The 25,966-nt window shown below is 36.9% G+C and overlaps 1 long non-coding RNA gene across 2 annotated transcripts; it reads left to right on the plus strand.

Annotated features, from left to right (window-relative positions):
• LOC148223950 (uncharacterized) lies at positions 1-25,604 on the plus strand. Of its 2 annotated transcripts, XR_015803168.1 has the most exons (4): positions 1-878; positions 3,984-4,032; positions 23,132-24,323; positions 24,678-25,604. It is a non-coding gene; the product is annotated as an uncharacterized LOC148223950 (long non-coding RNA). The 2 variants fall into 2 exon arrangements; XR_015803169.1 differs by lacking the exons at positions 1-878; positions 3,984-4,032 and having other exon boundaries at positions 22,358-24,323.
• Positions 25,605-25,966: the final 362 nt, after the last annotated feature.

The raw sequence follows: 25,966 nt of genomic DNA on the forward strand, positions 1-25,966 counted from the left end.
GATTTGGTGCAATGTTGTGTACCTTGAAGAAAGTACTTTGCTACTTTACAGTTTTTGCATGAGCTACCTTTAGGAAGATTTATTCCATCACAACCTGTGTCAGTTTTTTTCTGAAATCTCTTTCATAGTTTTTGTCTTTGACTAGCCCACAAAAGCATTATTTTTTATACTTAATTTCAAAATGTTAAGGTGCTTATTACTTATTAAACTTATTTTCACTTGTTTTCATTGAATTTTTGAAATATGGGCTCTGGCAGGTCTGGGCCAAATCTTTAGAGCTGGACGGTGATAATTTGATGTCTGAATTCAATGTGGTTACATAGCAATTGCCTACTACTTGCTGTGAGTTGTTGGTTTGGTTTTTTTTTGTGATAGTGCTATGCAATATTTGCCATGGAAGGCAAACCCCAAGGAAATTTACTGTAGACAGTTCAGTGGTACCTGGAATTGATTCTAGGATGAACAGTGTTATTTGTATCCCTCTGAAGTAAGTGCTGTGCAGACTATCCGCAGAGCTATCAGATGATGGGTCCTTAGTGCTGTGATGGCAGGGGGCACTGATATGAAGCCCCTCAAGATCTGAGCACCTCAAGACTTAAACCAAACTAGTAAATTTATTTTTTTTAGTTGTTAATAGCTAGAGCTGGACAGTTATGATTAGGCAATGTCATTGTTAATCTTGCATGCTTGAGTAATCTTTTATTTTAAGGAAAAGGGCAGATAATCCTAGAATGAATGGCGCATCAGGACAAGAGACGCCAGGAGTGAAGTCAGCAGAACTGAGCAGTAACTGGAGGAAAGGTAATTCTGGCAGTGGGAGTTCATGACAACCAACTCATTGACTGCCTACCCAGCACAGACCCCAGACTCAAATGGAGGTAAGAACAGTATTCATGGACTAAGAACCATGAGAGGCAAAAGGGACAGCTAGCAAGTAGGGGTTGACTACTAATTAACAAAAAAGTTATGCCATTTATAACCAGTGTATGCAATATCTTTCTTTCTTGAAATGTATTAACTCCGTAAAGTTCTGATGATTAGGCAGCTGGTCCTTTGTGGGTTACCATATAGCTCATTACCTTGTGCAAGCTAGAATTAAAAAATATAAATACTTCATACGTGTGAATTGGTGTTTGCACACCAGGTAGTGAACCTGAATTTGGGACAGCAGCACTTCCTGTCCTGTGGCAACAAGTTGCTACACAGCAGGTGAGAAGGAAAACCTTGCTTGTCAAGTAATGCAAAAATTCAAGAGGTTTATTTTTATGAGCAAATGACCACTCTAATGCTCTTTGGTGTAGTGTTCTGGGGAGAAGGAAAGGTGGTATAGTTTTAAGTTGTTGAGCAAGACTTATAATAATCTCCTGTACTGAGATATAAACTTGAACGTTGGGGCAGGCATTTTGTTTTGCAAAGATTTGTTACAATCTTGTCATACTTTAGAAGCATCTGTGCTTACAATATTTTTTGCTCAAAATACCTCAAGAAATTGAGGAAATACATCAAAACAACGTTATAGTAGGAAAGCTAGGGTTCTGCTTCAAGAACCTAGGGCCCAAGGTGTAAAATCATGTTTCCTCCAAAATTACATAGGCTTGCCCTGCCTAAGCATGCCTAGGAAATGTCTAGCTAGCAACAATGTTCATCACTACACAAACTGAGGGAGCAGAGCAGTAGAGGCATTTGGTAACTGAATGAAATTACAACAGGCTGAATTTTGATCAGGGGACAGGCAACTATATATGAATAGATTGTTTCTTTCTGTTATTTTTGGCTAAAGAATTTCTACTGCCCTGTTTTGAAGCGGGGCATTTTTTAAGATTGATTAAACACCTGAGTGTAGTTACATGCACTGCTATCTCACTTCAGTCTTTTCCACTAAGTCAGCTGTGACTGACCCCTGTAACAGAATACTCGGTGGAGCTGAGCAGGTACAGTGTGCCCATGGAGTTCAGGGAAAAATGCAGAATGTTGCTGACTAGAGCTGTTGCAAAGAAAGCTTATTTTAGCTCAGCTCAAAGTAGACTGAGTGTAGCTATCAACATTTGAGAGGATGAACTTATGGTATAAATGTTTACACCTGACATACACCAGTGTGAATGTCCTCCTGACTTGGCCTGATCAGCTTGAGGGGCGTGAATACCTGTCTAAGCCCTACATAGATTATAAATACTAAAAAGGTAGCAAAGTAATTGGAAAAAAGCAAATGGCTTGAGCTGACTTAAACCCCTAAATTCCTTCCCTATGATGCCCAGCCCTGCAGCAGAGAGCATGTAATGAAAGGCAGTAGTGCAGATCTCATCCATATTACATCTGTGTTGTTTTCAGTACATTTTGTATTAGTCCTTTAGAAAAGTCTGTGTAAAATTATTTAACTTGATATTATACTTTACAGCTTCTATGAATGAAATCTCTGAAAGAACCTAGTGAGAGAGTACTAGACTCTGACATCAGAATGACCAGTTTTGAGTCTATGGCCATTTCTGTTTTACTTTTCAACATCTTTTGCTTCCCTAAACTCTGGAATGCGTAGGAAAATTACCAGTATGATCTCATGATCTTCTGCACGTCTTAAGATGGTTCACTACAGGGATGAACAGAAATTGCTCTTTGTGGCAAAGTTAAATCTACAGAAGTGAAAATTGCATTGTGGTTGTCTTGGTGATGTCAGAAGAAGAGTTTATGCACACTGAATATCGTTTCTTTAAATACAATGCTTTCCAACCCACACAAGTAAAACAAATTATGACAAAATAAAAGAAATCCTTCTGTAAGTTGAGAAAAGGAGGGACATTTTTGGACTGCTTAACATTCTTACTATGAGAACCTTATCCTAATTTCATATATAACATCAATGGAAGTATTTTTATTGATTTCAGGGAGCTTTGGTTCCTTCCCTTAGTGAGCAAAGGCTGGGGTGAATTGCCTACCAACTCTCTATTCAATCTAATAATACTATAATTATTTTCAAATAAAGAAATTAACAGGAATTTCCCCAATAAAAATTGAAAATAAGTAAACATTATCAAGCAACCATTAGTCTTAGTAATGTGGGATTGAGTGATAAAGAAACTTGCTCTGGGTGTCAACTTGTTCTGTGAACACTGCAGATAAAAACAAGTGGTTCCCTCCCCCACCCCTGATTCTTTTGTCTGTTTTTCTACTTATTTACAGTTAATTTCCTCTCCTTGTTTCGTCTACATTCACAAGCCATGGGGTCCTTTCTGAGACAACCACTGGCTGAGTAAAATATGGTTTGTCCATGACTGAGTCCAAAGTTTGGATGTATAATTTGGTTAATGCTAGGCTAATGGAATAAATGACTGTTGAGTTTCAACTGCTGTATTTTTTTGACTGGTAGTAGAATTTGGTTCCCTCACCCCCACTGAACAGTTTCGTGTTTTCACGAAACTTCAATAGAGATTGCATTCCTTGACTAATATGATTGAAATTCACAATAAAGTTCAAAGTTACTGCTAGGAATAGGTGGATTGACAAATACGCACAAATAGAGCCAAATTTTCTGAAGAAAATGGGGGAGATGTCTGGTTTAGTCACTGAAAGTATATGAAGAATCCCACAATTTAATTTTGGTATCTGGATTCTAGCATCCCTCATGACATATTCATCACTTTAGTGGAGCTCTCATTGAGAGCTTAGGATTCAGCATGGCAGACTTTTCTGCATTACAAAGAAAATGCCTTCAAAAAGCATCAGAGGAAAGTAATTTCTAAGAGCAATTTGGCCTTTTTGTGCGTTGGTTTAGACAAACTGCTCTATGTGAATATGGAAAAATGGTTTTCATACTGTCTTTCCTCTGCAGCATCCTAGTGAAGGGGATATCTGTTTTTCAGAAGGAAAAAATAAAAAATATTTTGCTTTTTCTCTCACAAACTCAAAGCACTTAAAGATAAGGCCAGTAAATCTCCAGAGGTGATTCAGTGATTTTTGACATTAAGCTATTTGTTCTTTCTGCTCTCAAGATACCCTCATGTTCAAAATCACAGATCTGTCTCCACAGAGGTGGCCCAGGTGAGCACTTATATATATTTTTCTGTGTTTCCACATGTTCTTCTAACTCTTCTGTAAGGAACTGATTCCAAAATAAGTTAGCAGACAGAAGAGGTTTATGTGGTGTTGGTGGAATGAATTAAAACAATGAAAAAAATTGGAAAGGGATTGAAATATTTATAATGGTTCTGGGAAGTGATACTTGGAATTTACCTTCCTTCTGTGCAAGAGCAAGAAAGTAACAGCTTTTTCTGACCGAAGTCACAAGCAGTTCAACAAAGGTATCAGTAAAAGGTGAGGCTGCTTTTATCAAATTATGATGTGTAAACTTCAGGCAATTCAGTCTTGTGATGGAAAAAGCATTCTGAAGTATGAACAACCTTCTAATAGTATTTGTTCAGTAAGTAATTCTGCTGATAACAAACAATTGAAGTCAAACTCCTTAGTCTGAATATTTCCCATAGGGAATATTTACTAAAATAAAATGCTTTCTTTATTAGCTAACCACATGCTATGAGCTAGCTATACTTTTGCAAAGATATCCTTTGTGTGCAACTTTATTAAATAAAAATTTCATGAGTATTATGGTTTGCTGTGAGTTTACTGTATGTGTTACATTTAATTTCAATAATATATGATATGGTAGTGGAAGAGATACTTCTAAATATAGAAAATTCTTTCTCCAAAGCCTTCAGTCTCTCCCTGTGTATGTATTTCAGAGAGGTCATAGATGTAATTTTGCCTAATTTCTGGTAGTTTTACCTGTGCTTTATGTGTGGTTCTTGTTAGGGAACCATTTTCGTATGTAATGTCTGATATGCCTGGCATTGCTGAATCTGGCAGGGCCGCTGCTGTTAACAGTTTGTACATCTCGATTTTGAGGGACTCCATCCTATCTGATTGTTCGCAGATAATGTATGTAATTACTAATATGGGTAGCATAGAATATAAAGAAGATCATCTTAAAGAACAAGCACATTTTGAAAGTAATACTGATTTTTTTTTTCATTTTTCACTTTTCTTATGCTTCTGAATTAATGGTATATTCAATGTTCTGGGATTCCTTGAAAAATATTTCTTAAGTCCAAAAAGTACTGCTAAGATTTTTTCTCAATCTAGAATTGTGTTTAAGAAGAGTAGAGAAGAAATTAATGTGCCAGTGTCACCATTCTGTCCTGTACAAACCCTGTTTTCTTGACTGAGATTTGCTAGAATGATTTTTCTGCTATTTTGTTGCTGAGTCTCTTCAGAGAAAACTGCCACTGCTCCATGACTAACTTTATGTAGAAATACCAGCAGCATCCAGGGGAGAATGTTTACATGCTGCTCTGCCTTACATGTCCCTATTCTGTCTGGATGCCTCGGCAGGTAATTCTGTTCCTAGGATCCAGTGATCTAGTTCATAAAAATACCTATATTCTCACCCCTTCTATTCCTTAACACATGAAAATTGGAATAAATATTTAAAATTTACCTAACCTGTGAATCCATCCCAATACTTGAGAAAGACTGTAATCAAGTTTTCCTGTCTTTCCTGGGACTAATGTGCTTCCCATTGTCTAAGGTTGCTTCTATGCGCGCTTGTTTCTGTGATGATGAAAAACTAAAGGGTTTATCAGTATGCCTTTTTATATTTAGAAGAAGAGGGAATAAAGAGATCGTTTTTAAACCATTTATTTTGGGTTATTTTGATGTAATTCAGTGTATCAGAATTAGAAACTTGTGTTCTCTTTGCTCAAGTAGTTCATCAGGCTGACTAATATGCAATAGTTAAGTATTATTTAAGCCTACATACAGTTCTAAACATCTTCTACAGTTAAAAATTGTCTTATCTATTAGATTTTCTTTATAATTCTCTCAAAATACTACATTATTATTGCAAATATCATAATTGCCAATTGTAATGACTTTAAAGAATTTCTTCTGTAATTTATTTTTTAAGGTACTACCATTAATATCAGACAACATACTATATGCAGATGCAGTGTCAATTATTTAAATATAATTGGCTGCAATAAATCAATAGAAGAAAAGAAACTGTATTTCTTGACTTCTCCAAATGAAACAGATTTACTGCTTTCTTAAGTTATTCTTTCTGTCTCCCCTAAATTATCAGGAATACATTACAGAATGACTGTAACTAAAAGAGAAAAAAAGAAACTAAGAAGAATATCTCTTTTAAGTTCTTAACTGTCTAGTAAAGGATGCAAGATCTCAAATTGCAGAAAACCAAATATACTAATCCTATACTAATAGCAATCACTTTAGAAAAGCAAATATATGCAATATAATTTTATCAGAAGAAATACTTTACTGGCAAGATTGGAATAATTAGCCAATTATACTTCCTATTAAAATAAGAAAGAGAAAAATATTTATCCTTTAGAAAATTCCATATTGGTTTGTAAGTTTGTTGGGAATGTGCCTTGTAAAAAGCCTTTGAAAGGAACAAATCATCATTCATACCAATAATAATTGAAAGAAATCCTTAGAGAACATAATGATCAGTATGCCAGGTACAGAGAGAAATTTCATATTTTTTGGTCATGAAATAGTAACTCCAATAGTTTCCAGAATAGAGATCTAAAATTTCACTTTAAACGTTTTTTCTCAAAGAGCACTAGTGAAGCCATTTAATCTATTGTATAGCTTTTTGATGGGGAACAATAATGAATAATTTTTTGTGGGTTGTGGCTCTTGTAGAGGTAGCATTTTTTTTCTTTAAAATATTTTTCACACTATGAACAAAACCAAACATTTATAAATGATAAAGCTATTCAGTTACTTTTTGTAGCTACAGATGGTCTTGTCAAATTATAGTGCCAAAAATAGTGCCAGAAAACAGGTATCTTCTGAAAAATGCACATTTTTTTTCTTTAATACGGTTAGGTGATAGTACGTAATTTAGTTTCTTGTTTAGCAGCAAAGTGCAACTATAGAAAACCCACCTAAAGGATCTCACAAGGAAGTTTGAGGTTTTTTTCTTGAAAGATCTAAAATTATGAGACAGGAACTGGTAATTCTTTATATCCCAGTCTTCGTTTCAGACATGGAAATATATATACACATATGTATATTGATATATGTAATAAGTAACACCAGGATTGTGATATATATATAATAATTAACACCAGGATTAGACGCAAATCACAAATAAATTATCTTCATCTAAGATTAATTTCTACCAGTGGAGCAAAATGGATCTCAACACATGTGATGAGAACTCAAGAGAATGAAAAGTTTTGGAAGATTTCAGAGAACAAATAATTATACTCACATAATCTCCACAATACATTTTGATATGAGTCTTCAAGTTGTGTTGAGATGGAATAGTAGCTTTCCTAGACTAAAAGAAAAGTAAATACAATTTTTATAGTTAAACCTTGCTCTATTTTGGAGATTTGTGAGAAGCCATCCAGTCAAACTGATACCAACCAAAGTAACAATGAAGCAGAACACCTCTTGGTACCTTTTGTCCTTGGGCTTTATAGATTTACTGTGGGCTTAGTCATTAACCATGTATTGAATAAGTGTGATTATAATGTAAGTAAACAGAGTCATTAGCACGACACCCTCTATGTTGATTTTAAGAATCAGAATTCAGTTAGTCACAGAATGAAACACCTACCAAAAATGCCTCTGTTAATGATTTACTTTTCACACTGGATCTGGTCTAGTACCTTTATTTCTTTCTTGTGCTGAAATCACTCAGCTCATCACTTGCTCTGATAACTATTTGTAGCTGGCATGCACAGGAAGATGCTTTATAGCCCTTATATGTCACCCAGAGTAATCAGGTAGCCTTAGTGAAACTCTGTAATGGAGGATCTTTTCATGCAAGTTACAACTTGAAAAATCCTGCAAAGAGCTTGATCAAAAATCCTGTGCTATTGCTCTATTCAAGGAATTATACAGAGTCCTAACTATCTGACTGACAGTAAACTCAAACTTTTCATAGCTAATGCCATATCTTTCTGCTCGTTATAACTATTAATGTAATAAACCATTGATAAAACACAAATTTTCTCACACACACACATAAAAAGGAATATAAAATAGAGGAACATAAAAATAGATGTGTAGAATCACCTGTATATCCTCTATTACACTTGCATGGAAGGCATAGGCTACTGTTATCCTGATTGAGTCCATTTTCGAGGGGTAATATTTCCCAATAATTGTACAGTGATAGTAGCTCAAAATATTAATTAAATTACTCAAAATTTTATTGGTTTTCTTAATGTATCCATCACAGACTTTGGAGAACTTATTAAAACGTGTGTGAGGTTTTTTTTCCTTACAATTTAGGAAGATTTTGGAAAGAATAAAAAAAGCCACCTTTTTCGGTAGTTGTGATTTAAAACTATCTCTGGACTTGTATAAACACAGCAGTATTGATTTGAGTGTACGCTTTTTCATGTCAGCCTATGTTATGTGTAAAGGCTACAGGTGCATGCTTAGAAACAGCTGGAAGAGTTTCACAAAGAAACACAGGAAACATAGGCTTCACAATGGCATGCCTTTACTTTCTCGTTTTTCAATTAGGGCTGTGGTAGGTATTTTACTTTATTGTCATTGTAGCAAGTACATACTTTATCTCTGTATCTCAGGTGCTCTTTGAGGGTGGCTGGGGAATACAGTTCCACTGCACAGGTAAGAAAAATGATCCATAAAGAATCTGGTCTGGCTGGTTAGAGGTGCTGAAGGTGGTACCTAGAGTAGGATTCAGCCTCCTGATGATACATATTTTAAAGCAGTAATAAGAATAAAAGAATAATTTAAGCCTATGTTTTTTTTACAGACTTTTCATTTTATGTCTATTTTCTTGCTGTAATTAAAATGTAATATAGTTAATCTTCAGTACAGCAGAAAACAGATTAAGTTTACAGGATTATGTTTTAGTCCGCATGTGTCTAAATCATCAAGAACAATAGGGTGCAAATAAATAGTCAAAAACTGTTGTTCTATGAAATATTTATACCTAGCATATAATGTGATGAAAGCACTTAATTGATTACAAAACTAGATTCTGTTTTTAATGAAACTTTCAGAGAAAATTTGTGAGAGAGTCTAAAGAAAACAGGAGAAAGGTTTCAACCACCCTATCCCCTTTGAATGTCCTTTGGCTGTGCTTTCCTGCCATCTCTCCCCCAAGGTGAGGCAGGGCTTACCAACAAGGAAATGAATAACATATTTGTCCATGTAATGCTCGGCAAAATGGATCCACTGTTTGTGTACCAGAGTGAGGCACACCTTGACATTTTCTTCAAGACTCAGTAGGTCAGAGGTGTGAGTCATTTCTAGGAGAAAGCAAAAGAAGCCGTGTTCCCAGGGGTTTTGGCAAACTCAATTTTCGAAAAAAAAAAAAAAAAAAAAGACTACTTTGAAATACTGCAGAGGAGAGCAGCAATAATTACTTACGTGGAAAAACAGGAAAACTTGGTTTTTTAGACTAAAGAACAGTGAAGGAGATGTTAAAAGTTGAAGAAAATAAAAGAGGTTGAAAGGGCAAGGGAAAAAAAAAAGTCTCCCAATTCACAATGAACTGGATGGATTAAAGCCTATTTTTCTATTTCACCTCTATTTAATCTTTGCAATTCTCTCACAGTTACTGTGTGAGATTTTCATTACTGTTCTGGGTACTTGCTTGCTTTCCTTCCTTTTTTTCCTGCTAAAAATTCTTCTGTATCTATTCTTAGTTAATTTTCCCTTCCCTCACTTTGTTACCTGTTCTTTGTTTTAAACAGTCTTAATTATTTTCTGTTGAAGAAAGAAAGGGGCTGGTTCCTCTTATTCAAGTCCCTACAACCAATGGAATTTCTCACCTGTGCTAAACATTCTTCCTCAAACTTCCCCTATCCTGCTCATTAATATGCTTAGGCTTAGACATTGCAATGGCTTAGACCATTTCCATGTTATTTTAATGGAATCCTTGAGTAAAAATAATGAAATATAATAAATTTTTATTAGGAATCCACCTAAAAATGATTATTTATTTAAAGTGAGAAGTAAATATTATTAAATATAGAATTATTCTATTTGTTTTCCCTGAAAATTAGCTTCCAGTGCATCAGTTGCATATAAATTAAAAACAAAATTCACATTATTGGTATAATAATCTTCAGGTATTGCTCTGGAGTAGTCAAATAATTGAAATGTCTGTCCAGTATTACTGCAGCTGCAAGCAGTAAAATATGGTACTTTGTGCTGCTGAGTATGTGGTTTCTCTGGTGGAAAGAAAATCTGAATATAACTGGAGCTGGTATAATTTCTAGCTCTCACCAGAATACAGAGTGCATGAGCATGGTACTGAGGTCAAGAAGAAGGAGTGGAAAGGTAATCTCTAGCTCTAGTGTAGTAGTAACAGCCTTTGAAAAATATGTCTTTGGGAGCTTGTGTAGAATGTTACTCACCATGATTACTTGAAGTATTTGATGTCAAATACTTTAACGCAGTGAATCACTGTAGGACCTATGACTCAAATTTTAACTTTTGCAACTCCCTAGTCTTCATTTATATTACTAAAAGAACTTGGATGTTTATCTACCTGTCAATTCCCCTTAGGGTTGCAAGGGCCAAGTTCTTTCTGAGAAGAGCTCTGAGCACGGTATGTGTACACAGGAGGCAACTTGAGATACTCTGTGGCCGTGGTGCTGGTACTCTGTGCCTTGGGAAGGCGACTGCCAGTTCCCATTTGGGATATAGCCTTTGACAGCAGGCTGACCACATGAGGTGATAAGGACTATTGAAGAAAAGGGTTTGAACGAGACAGTGGGTAATGAGAAGTAGTAGGGTGCAGTGATGCGGGCCCTGGCAAACTGCAGCCATCACTGTTCCCAAAGTCGTCTCTGACTTAGGGGTAATCAGGTGAGCAGACAGACAGCAGGCAGGCACTCACACATGTTTGAGATGGAGATATTGAGCCGTCAGGAGAAATAATGGGAAGGGCCTTTGTGTGGTATTCCAATGAGGGTCTTTATTGTTGAAGGGTCCAGGGACAAAGACACTGGATAAAGGTGTGTGGTCACTGCACTAAAAAGAGAGAGAAAGGACAGCAACACACATGGACCTCTTTAGGGAAAAAAGGCCAACTTTATTGTACAGACAGCCCGTATTTAAAGTATGTTACATGGAGCTAGGGCAGGACAGTAGCTCATTGGACAATTGGGAAGAACATCCATGGGACAGTACCTCAGGATGTATTCCACGGGAAAGACACCAGGTGTTAATCTTTATTATGAATTCCACTCTGTTTTTCACCATATTATCACCTTGGGAGACTTCCTCCCTACCTGAAGCTGTAGTCAGCTTACCAGCCTGGGAATGGACCTGACAGTCAGGAGAAATCCAGGCCTGAAAAGAATGTCCAAGCTGTAATTCCCTAGCTCTCTAAATGTGTGTGTCCACAAAGGTGGGAGGGGGTTTAAATATGGGGTGTGAAGGGGCAGAGCATGGGACTAAAGGCTAATAGTGTAAGGGCTCGGGGGTGGTTCTAAGGCAGGGAAAGTGGCAACAACCAACAGGGACGTGGGGGTAGAAAAACGGAAACAGGGAAGCCAATGGGAGAACAGGAAACAACATTCTGGAACTGGGGAGGATTTAAGGGATGACATAACTTGGACTCATCTACATAACAAAGCAAAGGACTCTGGGGGAGAAGCCTTCTAAACATATTTCTTTGCCACAAGTAGCGAGGTGACCCAGGAGCCTAAGGTCCTGATTTCCAAGGTGATTGGTTGCTATACCCCTGCCAGGCTCCTGGGCTTCCATAGTAGTGGGGGTAGCTTTAAAGGAACAGCAGAAGTCATTAGTGAGTGTAAAATTCTGGTTTTACTGTTGTGTCAATATAATTTAAAGTTGCAGTTTCTGGTGGCTCATGAGTGGAAAAAACTGAAAAAATCTTGGGCTGACAGACTGCTTCTCAGTCCTCCTGAGTGTCACTGAATTGGATACTGGGGAATTATGCTAAGCTTGCACTGATGTTTTTGACTTTCTGGAAGTAAACATATTCACCAAATATAAGTATATTTACCATAAAAAGGGAATATTTGTATGAACTAAGACAGACTTCTGCTGACACAGAAAAACTGGCTGTAGTCAAGCACTATATGAGCTATTTCTTTAGTGACTTTTTTAAATGACGGTTAGCTTTTCATAGGTTGGTTGGGCAGGAGAGTTACAATTTTTTTGTGGAGAGAATTATTTTTACCAGAGACAAATGTAAAATTTTAGAATATACAGAATATATCTATGATGTATTCAGGAAGTTATATAGTGAGTGAAAATATAGGTGAGTGGAAATGAGTCTTCCTAAGAGTTTTTTCTTATGCTTAAGCAGAATTGTTCTTAATACTATTTAAAACAGTCTCCTGGATGTTTATCATAGTTTTCAAAAATGCTTTGTTTTATTGAATTTACAGAATTAACTTTTGCTAGAGAACCATAGAAGAAGGTGTTCCTTTGAGAAAAGATACACAAAAAGGAAAAAATAATTAGAAAATTCAATAAACTGAATAATTATCCCAGCAGCAAGGTTCCTAAAGCTGCTGCCTAAAATATAACTGCAAAATGAAAGGGAAACAGATTCCAAATGTCTTCAATGTTAATTTGTGTAGATGGCAGCAGTGTTTCATAGCATTCTTGATACAGTGGTGTTCCAGTTCAGATTTAATATGGTTTTATGAAAATACAAGGATGAACTTTTGGTTCTGATTAACAGAGTGTTTTATTATTAGCTTTATTAATTTTATGTCATATGAATCGTAGACATGTTACTTATCCAATAACAGTTTCAAAAATAAATCAGATAATTATACATATATAATTTACTGAAAGCACTTGGAGGATCTGATGTGTTTATGAAGAACATTTAAGAATTACTTTATATATACAATGAAATGCTCACTGTGCTCCCATAAATTGCATAATACTTTAAAAACGAAATGTATACAAATAAAATACAAGTATTGTGAATTTAGGCAATTTGTTAAGCCGAGATATCTTTGGAAGATATTGCTGTAACTTTCTACATTAATCTTGATTTAAATGTTGTCTTATCATGTGTTGGGAGTTATGCCAAAATCAGCATATACAACAAATTAGTGATTACAGACCACTGATTTACAGGGACACTTGTAGAAATCATAACGAATGTATGATTTCTTGTATGCTGTCAAATTAAAGTACTGTTTCCATTATGCAAGCACTTGATCTTGCAGATGATGGAGCATTTCTCTACTGCATGTTTGTACTGACAATGGATTTTGCTCCTCTCCTATGCAAGCTCTCAGGAAGAAGCAAAGTGGCTGTGTATGTGTATGTGGGATGACTATGATTTAGCTGGAGAGAGGAACTTGTTAGTGAGCTTTTGTTTCTTGTGAGGGACTCTTCTGACATGCTTAATTACATGCTTAAATCCATTAGTATGTCTCTCATCATAAAGATTGAGAAATACAATTAGCAAGTTGTTTACAGCAGAACTGCAACTGCTGTGACTAAAGTTATTGATAGAATGAATGAACGTCTGAGAATTGTTTTCCAAAGATTAGTTTAATAAAGGTTTGATATGATGCTATAGCCTGGGTTAGTTCAATGTAAGGCTTGATATTATTTTTTCACTATCTAATTGCTTCACATAAAAATGACATGATATTTTGCCTACATTATTCCCGATAGTTAAGCCTGTTCTTATCACTTTAATCCTAGCAGTTCTATTAGCCTTGGAGACTGGAAACTGCTTGATGCTAAGTACTGTTGAAGTTTCATTTATTTGGATGCCTGAATCCGAAGGAAGGAATGACAATAACTTCCATACTTAAGCTAGAACAATTTTCTGCTAGGAAGTCAAAAGAATGCAAGTGAAATACAAGTGCATACAGGAGAAGAAAGAGTAAAATTAATGCTGTCTGTTTAATAGCCTAGTGCCAGTCATCTGTTTTTAAATTCTTTGCCTATGCTGATCGTCACAACTCATGCATAAACAGGAGCTGATTTCATCTGGCTCATGCATTTTGTGAGTATGTTCTCCTTGTTGCCCTAGTAACTGGAGTAAGGTTGGCACTAGCATATGTACTTTCCTCTGAAAAAATAATTATTTATGTCTACTATGGCTAAGGAAGAAAACAGACGCATAACCAGTAACATAAGCCCAACTTTTCAAAGAAAAGAAAGAATGAAAAGAAAGAATTGTCTTAAACCACACTCCACTGTTGAGAACATGGCTCTTTTCTGTGATAATTTGAGGTCATGATTTCTATAGTTTAGCCATAATTTTCTGTTTTGTAAGAAAGACAAAAAAGGGGACTTTGGGATACTTGGTTTGTGTTCTTAGGTATGCAACCGATGGGCTGAGGCTCTATAGGAATGTTAACTGCCCTGTCTGTCTCTATCTCCCCTCCATAAGTAGGTAAAACATTAGTCTGAGGGAAAACAAGAGAGACGTTAGGGTCTTGGGACAACTAGATGAGGGATCAGGAGAGCAAATGGTGTCCTCTCCTTCCAGGTGCAGTGGAGGATGGAGAAAACAGGAAGAGCCAGCAGATCAATACCTGGCTCTGAGTCTGTTGTCACAGGCAGAATTTTGGGGCTTTTTATCATGGGTCAGTTTATGCAACACCAAGCCTGCCCACTCCCAAAGGGCACCCAGCTAGCTCCCAGGTGAGCCCGCGCCGAGAGTGGCTCCTTTCCGGAATCTCGCGGAATCCAGAACAGGAGTATAGCTCTGAGTGAGCTATGGCTTCAGCTCCATGTCGTGAGCTGAGTAAAGAGTAGCGGAGGAGACCTTTTGTAGTTCAGGGAACAGGTTTATTGGGAAGGGAACTAGGACCGGGGAGGGAGAACCACAGAGGCACAGAACACGGCTGTGCAGCAACTTAAATAGGGGACCTCCCCCATGGGAGATACAAACCCTACACCCATCAGAACAAACAAGGGGGGCGTAACAATGGGTTGGGCTTTCTATCAGGTAAACCAATAGGGGGAAACATAGGTGGGGATACATACAACTGAGCAGATCATATTACCAGGGTGGGATGATTAACACAGAACATACTAGAACAAGGGCAGGGCAAAGGGAAACTGGCAGCTCCATGGGACGGGTTTAGGGTTACAGACAGGGTAGGTTCTGGAACTTGGGAGGGGTTTAGGGTAACGGACAGGGGCTAGAGGCGGGAAGGGAACAAACCATTCTGTACATAACTTGGGGGTGCAACTTGGGAACAGACCATACAACATAGGAGAAAAACCAAACCAAATGGCGCACCGCAACACAAGCCTGCAGGTGACAGGTGGGGTACTACTGTCTCACTAGCTTAGGAGTTAGCAGAGTTCTTTGGAAGATCTTTAAAAGATATTTGAGGGAGAAAAAGGATAAAACAAGGCTCACTAGAGGAGTGCGTGTGGGCAGCAGGCCAAAGTTTGGGGGACAGTGTGCTAGCAAAGTCCTTGGGTTTGCTGTCTCAGTGGATGGAGATTCATGAGGCAGCAAAGGCACAAGGACCAGAGAACTGCAGGCCTGTACTTGGTGCTGAGGAAGGTCATGGACAAGATAATCTTGAGTGGCATCATGCAGTGCATACGTGGCAAACAGGTGATTTGGCCCAGCATGTGTTTATGGAAGGCAGGTCCTGCTTGATCACCTTCTGTGACAGGGTGACTCAGTGGATGAGGGAAAGCTTGTGGATGTTGTCTACCTGGACATTAGTAAAAGCCATTGACACATTTCCCACAGCATTCTCCCAGAGAAACTGGCTGCTCATGGCTTGGCCATAAATACACATAGGTTTGGTGCTTAGGAAAATGGTTTGGTGGAGATTCCAGTTTGATTTGATGACCTAAAAGGCCTTCTCAAAGGTAAATGATTCTAAGAGTCTATAATTCTCTGATTCAATGATAACAGAAGAGTTATTATGGTTTTCAAAAGCATTTAGGAAGAAGATGCTGAACAATAAATGTGGCATGGACAATTAAAATTTGCTTCATACTTACATGGTAACTGACAAAGGCCTAGCTTCTATCTACAGGGTAGCACATTAGACAGACAAAATGCTTTAAGTTTTGCATTGCTGAACAGCACTTCAGACATAATTTTGTATAATGATATTTCTGAATATTGTTAGATGCTGCCTGGTGAATCCTATAATTTATTAATTTTGGCAAAAAAGGCATTTGAGGACATTGTGGACATTGATAATCCCAAGAGTAAAACATTAGAAAAATTATGTTGATCTTAATTAACAATTTACTATTGGCCTTTACCAATCAACATAATGGATTTGGTATTCCTACAGCTTGTAATAGGCCAATGGCTTCTTACAGCTCCTCCTTCCTCAGAAAAAAAGAACTGAAGAAATTATGTGAAACAAGCCTCTGATTAAAACTCAGGTTTCCTTAAGTCTTTTTATCAGAGGATCCATTAATTTTCCTCTCAGGTGTAAAAATTGCTGACTCTTGTGCTGATTTTTTTTTTTAGGCCAAAATCTGTTCTCTTGATTTTTACTTCGCAGTGGGTATTTGTTCTCAGCACATTCACATTGCTAAATGGCTCATCAGAGAGTCGCTTTTGTTTTTTTTATAATGAAGGCTAAAGGCAGGAGGTAGAGATGGCAGTCCTGTTTCATAGTATTTCTGAAGCCAGGTCATGAAAGAAAAAGTATCTGAGAAATCTTTTTTGTTTCAACAGTGATTCACAGGTTTTTCAAGAAATTAAGTTGAATAGGTATCTTTGTTATATTGGAATTTTTTAATTAAAAAAAAAAAGTTTAAAAAAACACCACTGAAGGTGATCTATAGCCAGAGGTATAATTTGCACCAGCTTGCCTGGGACCACTGAAGTGACTTTTGTCTGCCTGGCACAGTTCTTATCTTGCCTTGGTAGGAGGAATAATTATGTTTGATAATGATTCTGATTGTTAGTAAAGTAAGTGTCCAGAACAATAATGTCGCATTTGCTGGTGTAGTAAGCTTCTCTTGCTCTCCTCTTTTTTCTTGTTAGGAGAACTTTTTTTTCACTTTTGGGTTGGTATATTTGGGCATCTTTAGCTGGTGCACATACAACTCAAAAGTGAAAAGCAGTCTGAGCTAAGATGAGGCAGCTGTGTTTAGTCAAAGGCAGGCCCTGACTTTGTTAGGCAGCTGAGCACCAAGGTTATAGGTGGTGAGGAGCTGATGGCAAGGACTGTAGAAGGATTACAGCACAGACCCTTGCATCCCCTGGGCCTGATCTGGATGTAGGGTGCTGCAATACAACTTCTCTAATGTTGTTTGAGAAGTGCTGTATCGTCTACTAATTAGATCAGTGCAAAGAAATTATGTTATTAGACATGGTTTAACCATGAAAGAATGGTTTTATTTCATGCTATTGATGTGAAGATGAAAACATTTCTGTGATGAAAATGGTTATGAAGCACACAATCACATTTCAGAAAATATTTTGCAAACTTACTTGTTTTCTTTATTTATTTTTAATTGTTCTTTATTTGCTGCAGTGTTTTCCCCTTCAGGAGGATGATGGTTTAAATGCACTTTTGTATCCCAAGGCTGGCATTACTGGTGAAATTCTCCCCACCCTCCCTGCTTCTGTTGCCAAAGTACTTTGTGCTGATCCTCTACTCACTTGGAAGTGTGTGCAAAGAAACAACAGCTTAGTGAATCTTGTTGTTTCTTGGCCAATCTGTGAAACATGAGCTTCGTTTCCAGTCTTCTAAAGGATTTTAATTTTTCTTCCCCCAGCAATGATTAGGCAATAGGAAATTATAGGACAATAGAAGTCTTCTGTCCAGCTGCTAGTTCTGCCCTTCATCAAGAAATCTTTTTAATTAACTCCTCTGTTGTGTCTCAAGTAGTACACATTATTCTGCTTGCCTGGCTGCTTCTGTTACAACTCTCTGAAGATACTATATAGTAAAAGTTCATAATCCCCTTAATTGATTCACTCACAAATACACCACCATGGATAGTTAAAGAAGGAAAGGTGATGTTGACATTCATGTCCAATTATTTTCACTGGAATCTTTTCTGAGGGCTCTGTAGTGGTAACTTAGCCCCATTATTGGAAATTTAGCAATGGACTATGTGCCTTGTGCAGATCACTTGTAGCCAGGATCTTCCTGCTCTCAGGGGACAGATCAAGACTGTGAACCTGGCGACTATTTTTAAGGAGATGAAGCCAGTTCCAGTTGAAAGAAGTTGCTCAGCCTTGTCCAACTGAGGACAGGCACCATTCTCAGCACCTCAATTAGCAGTTGACAGTGTAGAAGATTTGTGCTTTCTGGCACAGGAGGGATCTCCCCTATATTCCAAAATTTTTCAGCTGCTGTGAATTGTCCCAGAAATGCAGTTCAAATTCAGCCCCCAGCAGCATTATTTCATGAGTGTAGAAAGAGCATGGCACTTTAGCATGGCCCAATAGTAAAATTAAATTTCTTTCACGAAGATCTGTTCTTCAGTACTTACTGATGATGTAGTTATCATCAGGGAATGTGCTGCTACCACACTCACTATGAGAGCTCCTTATCTGACCTAATACACAACAACTGACTTAGAAATACAGTTCTGAAATCATATCTACATATTTGTGATGAATAATATTACCACTTAGTCTAGGTCCTTTTGTCAGTTATTCTATGTAGAAACATCTTGAAATAGCTAGTAGGATTTAGAATAGTGAAAGAATTGAGAGACGCAGAATTTTCTTTTAAATTTCATAATTATTGATATTTGGCTTCTACAATGGAATGGGTCTTATAATTTGAGAGGGAAAAGGCCCAGAGACATTATTACTTGATCTTAATTAAGAAGCTCTTGGTCATGCAGGTACTGACACACTGACCATTTAAAAGCAACACTTAAGTATGCTACAGTTCAGGGGAATTTGTATGTTGTCAGATTGTAGGAAAATAAAGTACATTAATATGCTTAAATATTTTTCATGAAACAGAGCTTTCTTGGTAAAAGAATTTCCTTTTAGTTTTAACCAGGTACACTAGTTAGGAAAGTCGCATGTTTAACATAGCCATCCTACAGTTTTACTTTTTTTAAATTTTTTTTTCCTTAAGAATTGTTTTTAGCTCATGCTAATCTAATTCTAAAGAATATGAGTTAAATTTGGTTAGCTGCAGGAAGGATACAACTTTACTGGCTTTGGAACAGAACTGTGGAAAAATAAACACCTGAATAGCAGGTACTTGCAGAGCAGCAGCTTCCAAACCAGTTTACTTGTGAAGCTGTGTAGAAACACATGCTGTATTGTATACAGTTCAGCAGATTGCTAAAAGTACAGTGTTTGGACCTGCTGTTAACGCTGTTAATCTCTGTTAATATTGCTGTAAAAATCTGCCAAAATATTTAGAGTGATACGTACTATATATGAAGTTGAACCAGTTTTATAATAATATGCACTTTGTGATGATCTGGGCAATGTTTTAGAAGAAAATTATCTGAAATGATCCATCAGACTGTTTATTAGATAATTACACACATTTTGCTAGTTAATGTAGAGTAGTTCATTGGAGGTTTTCTGGCAATGCTTGTGTGCTCAGAAAGGGTAAATGGAAGCTGCTGAATCCTTAAACGTTGAAATACGTGACAAATGTCTCTGTCCTCCCACAACTATTTAATTATGAACACTAAGTATCGGAAGGAGGATAAAGCTACTTCACTATTCTGTTAACATCCCACTTCTTAGTATAGGAATAGGGAAAAGTGTAGGCAACTGAAACAAACGTTTCATTATGTATCTTAACGGGAAATGACACTGGGAGCTTGTAATTATGCTCCCATGATTGAGTCCTTGGCTACAGCTATAGGCTGTACTTCCACTATTTCCAGTACTGGAAAGAAGAGAAGGTAAAGAAAAGAAGAAAATTACTCTTAGGGAGCTGGCAGATAGGTTTCTGGGGTTTTTTTCCCTTTCCAGATTTGGGGCATTTCTTTAGTTGTGCAAGTATAGTTGGAAGGTAAGGAAATGAAAAATCCAGCAGAGCAAATGACATTTTCCTTGGGGGTAAGGTAGTGCTTCTATGAGATTTTGGGAGAAAAAATCAAGAATTAGGTCATCAACCAACATGCAAGCAGACCCAAACCTACAGCGCCAACTGTCTCTATTTTTCTTACAATTCCACAGTGTCTGAGTAGGATGAGGAGAAATATTCAAGGATCCAAAATTCTTTCTTGTATTCATAAGCATTTCAAATAGTGTGTGTAGATGAAGAAATAGCAATAAATTTCAACATCCACTGCATATGTATCCTTTCAATGTAGAGAGATGTCACTTGAAACCTTACCTAATAGGCTAAGGCAGAATTCTGAGTATTCGTATCCTAAAACTTTGAAGTGAGAGCAGCTCACATGGGTCTAATCAAAAATTTAAAACTCTGTGGGCTTTTTTTCCCCCACTGCTCTCATTTATGCTTCTCAAAGAAATATTTCTAAAAATCTTAATCTTAACAATGAGCAGAACCTTGATATGAAATTGATTTGATGATATAGCAGTGAATTTTGTTTACAGGATTTCAGAACTGAAATGCATGACATATAGTTCCCAAATCTTATTTTTATGCCTAATTAGGTGTCCTGATTTTCAAAGTTTCTACACTTCTAGCATCTCATTTAGAATCTTGGCAGGAGCATCTATAAAAAATGTAGATGAACCACTTTTCTTTTTAAAAACTTGACTACAACCAATTAATTACTTGGTTAAAACAACCCAAATCAAAACACAACCTTAATCAAAAAACCTTAAAGCATCAAGTAAATGCAGTTTTGAGTCTGTAGCCAACAGGTTTTGAAGCTTAAAATACAGAGGCATGTAGCAGACAGTAATTTTGAAAGAAAAAGCTTTTGTTTCCTATATAAGTAAAAGGTTTGAGCAGAAGTTTTGTAAGATAGAAATATCTTAGAAGTATGATGAGATGCTGTTGAGCTGAGAACCTAATCCTAAGTAGCTAAAATGTTAAGTGGAATTGCTATAAATATAGTAAGGTGGGATTCTAATTGGTCTCTCTCCTATGCAGCAGTGAAGAGGTGATGTAATCTTCTAGCTAATCAGGAGTTTGAACAAAGAGAAGTTAGTAAATACAAAAACAAGTGGATGTTCGGGTTTACTTTAGCTATTCGTAATCTGCATGCTATCTATATTGAGTAATGAGATATATAAATCCCAATGGGCAAATAGATACAATGCCCTGTTTTAATTTGTTTTAATTTGGAGATTGTCAGTCTGAGGAATTTTCTGCATCTGGAATAGAAGAACTGTAAAATGGTGGAGACTCAAACTGGTAGAAAGTTTTGCAAGATAATATAATCAAGAGGCCTGAGATCCTCTATCACAATTTTAATAAATCAACAGCTACTCTTTTTATCTGTGCTCAAACAAAAGAGAAAGATCAAAGCCATTTGTTTTGAGTAAGCACTTACAAAATTGTACATATTGCTTCTTCAGGGATTAATTTAGATACTCAGTTTCATAGAATTCCTTCAGTTTTGGTTTACGTATGTGACATATACGTATATAATACCTGAATAAAAAATTTGCAAGGTCTCCTTGATTTCCATGACAACAATACCTGCACTTGCATAGCCACAGGGGAATGCTTGTGTCTCCCAGCAGCAGCTCTTGTGTCTCCTGGGTGACTGCTGAGTGAGGGAGCAGCCTTCCAGATGGAAGCTTTCCATAAGGCTTCTATAAGGAACCCAGGCAGATGTTTTCCTTATGCTGCCAGGAGGGGCTGGGATAGTGGCTCTTGCTGATGTGGGAGACTGCTTCCCGAAATAGTAGCTAGCTCTGACTACAGCTTGCTAACACTGATCCAGACACTGCTGAAGGACAGAGGCTGTACATGGCACTTAACAGCTAATCCCTATTTCCTTGGTGCACATGAAGAGCTGATCATATGTGTTTGGCTTACATTTACTCAGTATGCCATTCATTTTCTCCAGGAACATAGATGTTTTTAGATTGATCTAAAATCTGAATTAGCAAGCAGTAGTAGCAGAGTAAAAGTGATTACCTTGATAAATCTTTATTTGCAACTGGATAAATTAAAAAAGCTAATTTTAACTGCTGCAAATTTTGGTCATAAGCATGTTGCCCAGAATAAGGTGGGAGTCAAAGGAGTTTAAAATATTTTGCTATATATATATATGTAGTTTTTAATATATTTTTATGAGTCTGTGCATTAGTCAGTATATAATACCAGCTTAATAAGAGACCTAATAGACAATGATAGATTTTAAACAAAGTATATGACCTTTATGAGATCTAAATTGCTGAGTAAGAAGTAAACATTTTGGGATATATTGGCAGAATGGGTTAAGTACATAAGGGTCTCCATTTGCTGCAATTATTTATCTGAGACAAAAGTGGAAATGAGGATAAAAGTATCCTATCTGCCAAGTTCCATGGCAAGCACAGTCTGTGATGCTCACAAAAGATAACAAGAACTGGTTTTTGCAATACGGATCGTGTGTAACCAATGCCCACACAGTTCCCGTGCTGTTATGCTGCATTAAAACACTGTGAAAGTAGGTATCACTAACAAAAATCATATATTGATTAAAATAAAATGACAAACCTTTCAGCCTAATCTTTGCTTACCTTGTAGTAGAAGCCAGTGGATCTACTTGTGTAATATACCAATTTATTGGTACAGTAGCAACATGTAGGAGTTCTAGGAGAGACCATGCAAAATCAAGGAAGTTCACTCACACAGCATTTCCAAAGCAATGGGAAATACTGAATTTGGGTGAAAATCTGTTCTCTTTGTCCTTTTAGTTTCTTTGTATGGACTGAAGTGACCAACCTGAGGCCTCATTAAGTCCTGCTCACCCAATTATTTGGCATTATCTAACCTGCATGTTTCACTGGTTACTTAATGGTCTATAAAATGATGACATTGACATTTCCTGAAGATGATACATGTTGTATTTTTTACTTCTGTAACCCCAGTTTATTATCAATATTCACAGCTTCTGAGTTGCTGAAGTTCTACTCTGTTACTCTCTGTAAGAGCTGCACAGGCATATAATATAATCTGTAACCAGGGAAGTCTTGTTTAGTTTAGGCTTATGAATGTTGTGCTACACTTTTGCTTTCTTGTTGTTAAATATTTGTACTGTGTTTCAGCTGATTCTGGTTCATTAAGTCTCGCTAGCCCATATGCTGCTGCAGTGTCCACTCATGTATGAATTACCCAGGAGCTGGGAGGGAAGATGGTGTTAGTGGTGCAGCCTCAACTGGTTTTGCAGAAGTGGGAGGTCACCTTTGCAGGAGTCCTCTACAGGCCAGGTCTGGTCAGCTGCCTATGCCATCTGGAAAAATGAACTAAACTAAAGACAGCTGGCAAGTAATGCTCTTGTTTCTTGGTTGGAAATGTTGATTATAATTGCTTAGTGGCAGTAGAAATGACTAATTAATGGCGCTGAAGAATGAATAGGGAAAAGGAAACAAATTTTACAAGGATTCATATATATAGTTTGTAACATTGAAGAGCAGTATGCTTTCCTTTGTGTATGTGTGGGGTGGGGGGGGACAAACAAAGTTTGTCATAAAGGTAGCTCCCAAGTACTTTTTCTCTTTGGAAAGACTAGAAAGAGGTATTCCTGATATCTGTAGAATTCTGTGACAGAGTGTGTTTGAAATGCATCATCTGCCCCAAGATAACTAAAAATATTATGCAACTATATTTTGTTTTCTGTGTTTTGACTTTTCAGGCATCTTTTATGGCCAGACCCTGTGCCAGAAGTGAGAGCTTATAGCATTAAGCATCTGACCTAAATACCACTGAAGTTAAACTCCCTGTTCTTCTGGTCTTCTCCTCCGTATCCAGAGAAGACTTTGTGATCAAGTCCTTGTAGCCCTTGAACGGATCCAAACCTATTACATGCTTCCCAAAATTTTCTTTAATTTTTACTGAATTTTGTTTCCTGACATTGACCTTCATTTGCTCTGTTTGTTCAAGACCTAATTTAGTCTGTTTAAGCAATAACAATTGAGGCTCTGGGCAATTTCTGGGGATTAATGACTGATTGAGAGGGTTGATGGCCTGAGGCAATGACTCAGGGCTATTAACTTCATCTACAGAAAATGTACCAGGAAATATTTTAGACTGAAGTTGTTGCTTGGCAGTCTGCAGCTGTTCTTGAATTGAGGGAGGGTCACTCTATGGCAAAAACAATTGCCTATAAAGTCTGAATGGGTTTATTAAAAGATACTATTACAATTTTGTTTTATAGCAGCTCTAAAAGGCCTGAACTAAAATGGAAATAAGACAGGAAAGTGGAAAACCTTGTTCTTCAGTGTGCTATGTAAAAACAAGGTAATGGACAGTTCCTCTCAAGAAACTTTTATAACCTTTTAAAAAAAATGAGAATGTATTGTAGAGCTTCATAAAGCAGGTGATTCCAGTTTCTCATATAATTTTAAATATTGTTCTATTCAAAGGTATTCCAAAATGGATCTCTAAATCAAAATTGTCTTACAGAAGTATTTGATATCTGTGACCTTTTCAAATTATGTTTTCAAGTTCTGAAATATTAGTAGAGAGATATTCAAATGCATGAGAATTAGACACATTGATTATGTGTGTATGTAGATCTAATCTATGTATATGTCATAGGTACTGAATTTTTCCTGTAAAATTGTTTGAAGTAAGATTGTGTCCTTACTCCAGTTTACAGATGGTCGTCAGATTGTTTGAATTACCTGCCAGAGGTGAAAGAAGTTACCTGCAGAGCATGCAGAATACTCACTCTTGGAGCTTCCAAAATCTTGGCTGGATAAGATCCTGAGTAACCTGCTCTAACTTCAGAAGTGACTCTGCTTTGAACAAGGGCTTGGGTGGGATGATTCCAAAAGTATCTTCCAACCTGCATTGTTACATGATTCTTTGCTTCTATATATTTGTGATGAAGCCAAGACTGGAAATATAATCCTGTAGGTCCAACAGGACTTTTAACAAAACACTATATAAATATCATAATAATCTTCCTTAAATCTCTGATTTCAATTGGTATATGGGGTTCTACAATTTTTAGCACATTTTGAAATCCTTCCCTTAGGTACTTTGCTTCTTTCAAAAGCTAAGCAGATGCATGCAAAACTAAAGTTAGTGGTTGTGTTGATGTTTTTGCTTCTGCTGGTTTTCATAGTTAATGTTGGCATCTTAGTTTATTTTCAAAGTTTGTCTTCACTGCAGATTCTCTTTTGGGACAAAGTCCTGTATTTGATAGTTAATCATGAGAAAAAGTGTTAAATGGCTTTTTCCCAAGTAAATGTTCAAAAGTGCATTTGAAAATATTTCTGTGTGCAAGCAGTGAGTTTGCAGTGTAGCACAGCTCCTCACAAGAGTGTCATTTCAGGGGTGCTACCATGAGCTGGTGTCTTTGTGTAGAGCATGAACCATTTGCACTCCAGCTCCAGAGAGCTCCTTTTCTATTCTTATGCTTCATATGGTCACTTCCCTCATGTAATATCTTTGTTATGCTGGATTTTCTGTCTGTGAAGCCTGTTACTTTTGATCTGGGATAGGTGTTACAGCTAAGAAATATTTTCAAAAAGTGGGCACAAAAATTTGATTAAAACTTGAATTGAGCCAGTACATTTTGCTTTGATTTTCATTTTTTGTTCTTCACTTCTCTTTTTGAGTATATTTGAAAAGAGACAAAAATACTAAGGATTAGGTTTCTCATATGAAAGAGCCATAAGTATCTATACCAAGGAATTCTATGTCTACATTTTTAACTAGTATTGCATCCAGAAAATTTGGGTGGATGCAGGTCACTAACCTGTTTTCTGCTTGTCCAAATCAAAATCTCAGCTGACAGCTTTTGCCAGGTGTTCAAGAAATATAAAAGTGACAGTTATTAGGCATCATTCCTCCCTTTCTAAAACATGCTTAAACAAATGGAGAAATAGATTACGTCATTATTTTGAGTTTTCTGGTCTTTGAATTAGCAGCTT

This window comes from Sturnus vulgaris, chromosome 4 (assembly GCF_052056855.1).
Source record: "Sturnus vulgaris isolate bStuVul1 chromosome 4, bStuVul1.hap1, whole genome shotgun sequence".
Classification (NCBI taxonomy): Eukaryota; Metazoa; Chordata; class Aves; order Passeriformes; family Sturnidae; genus Sturnus; species Sturnus vulgaris.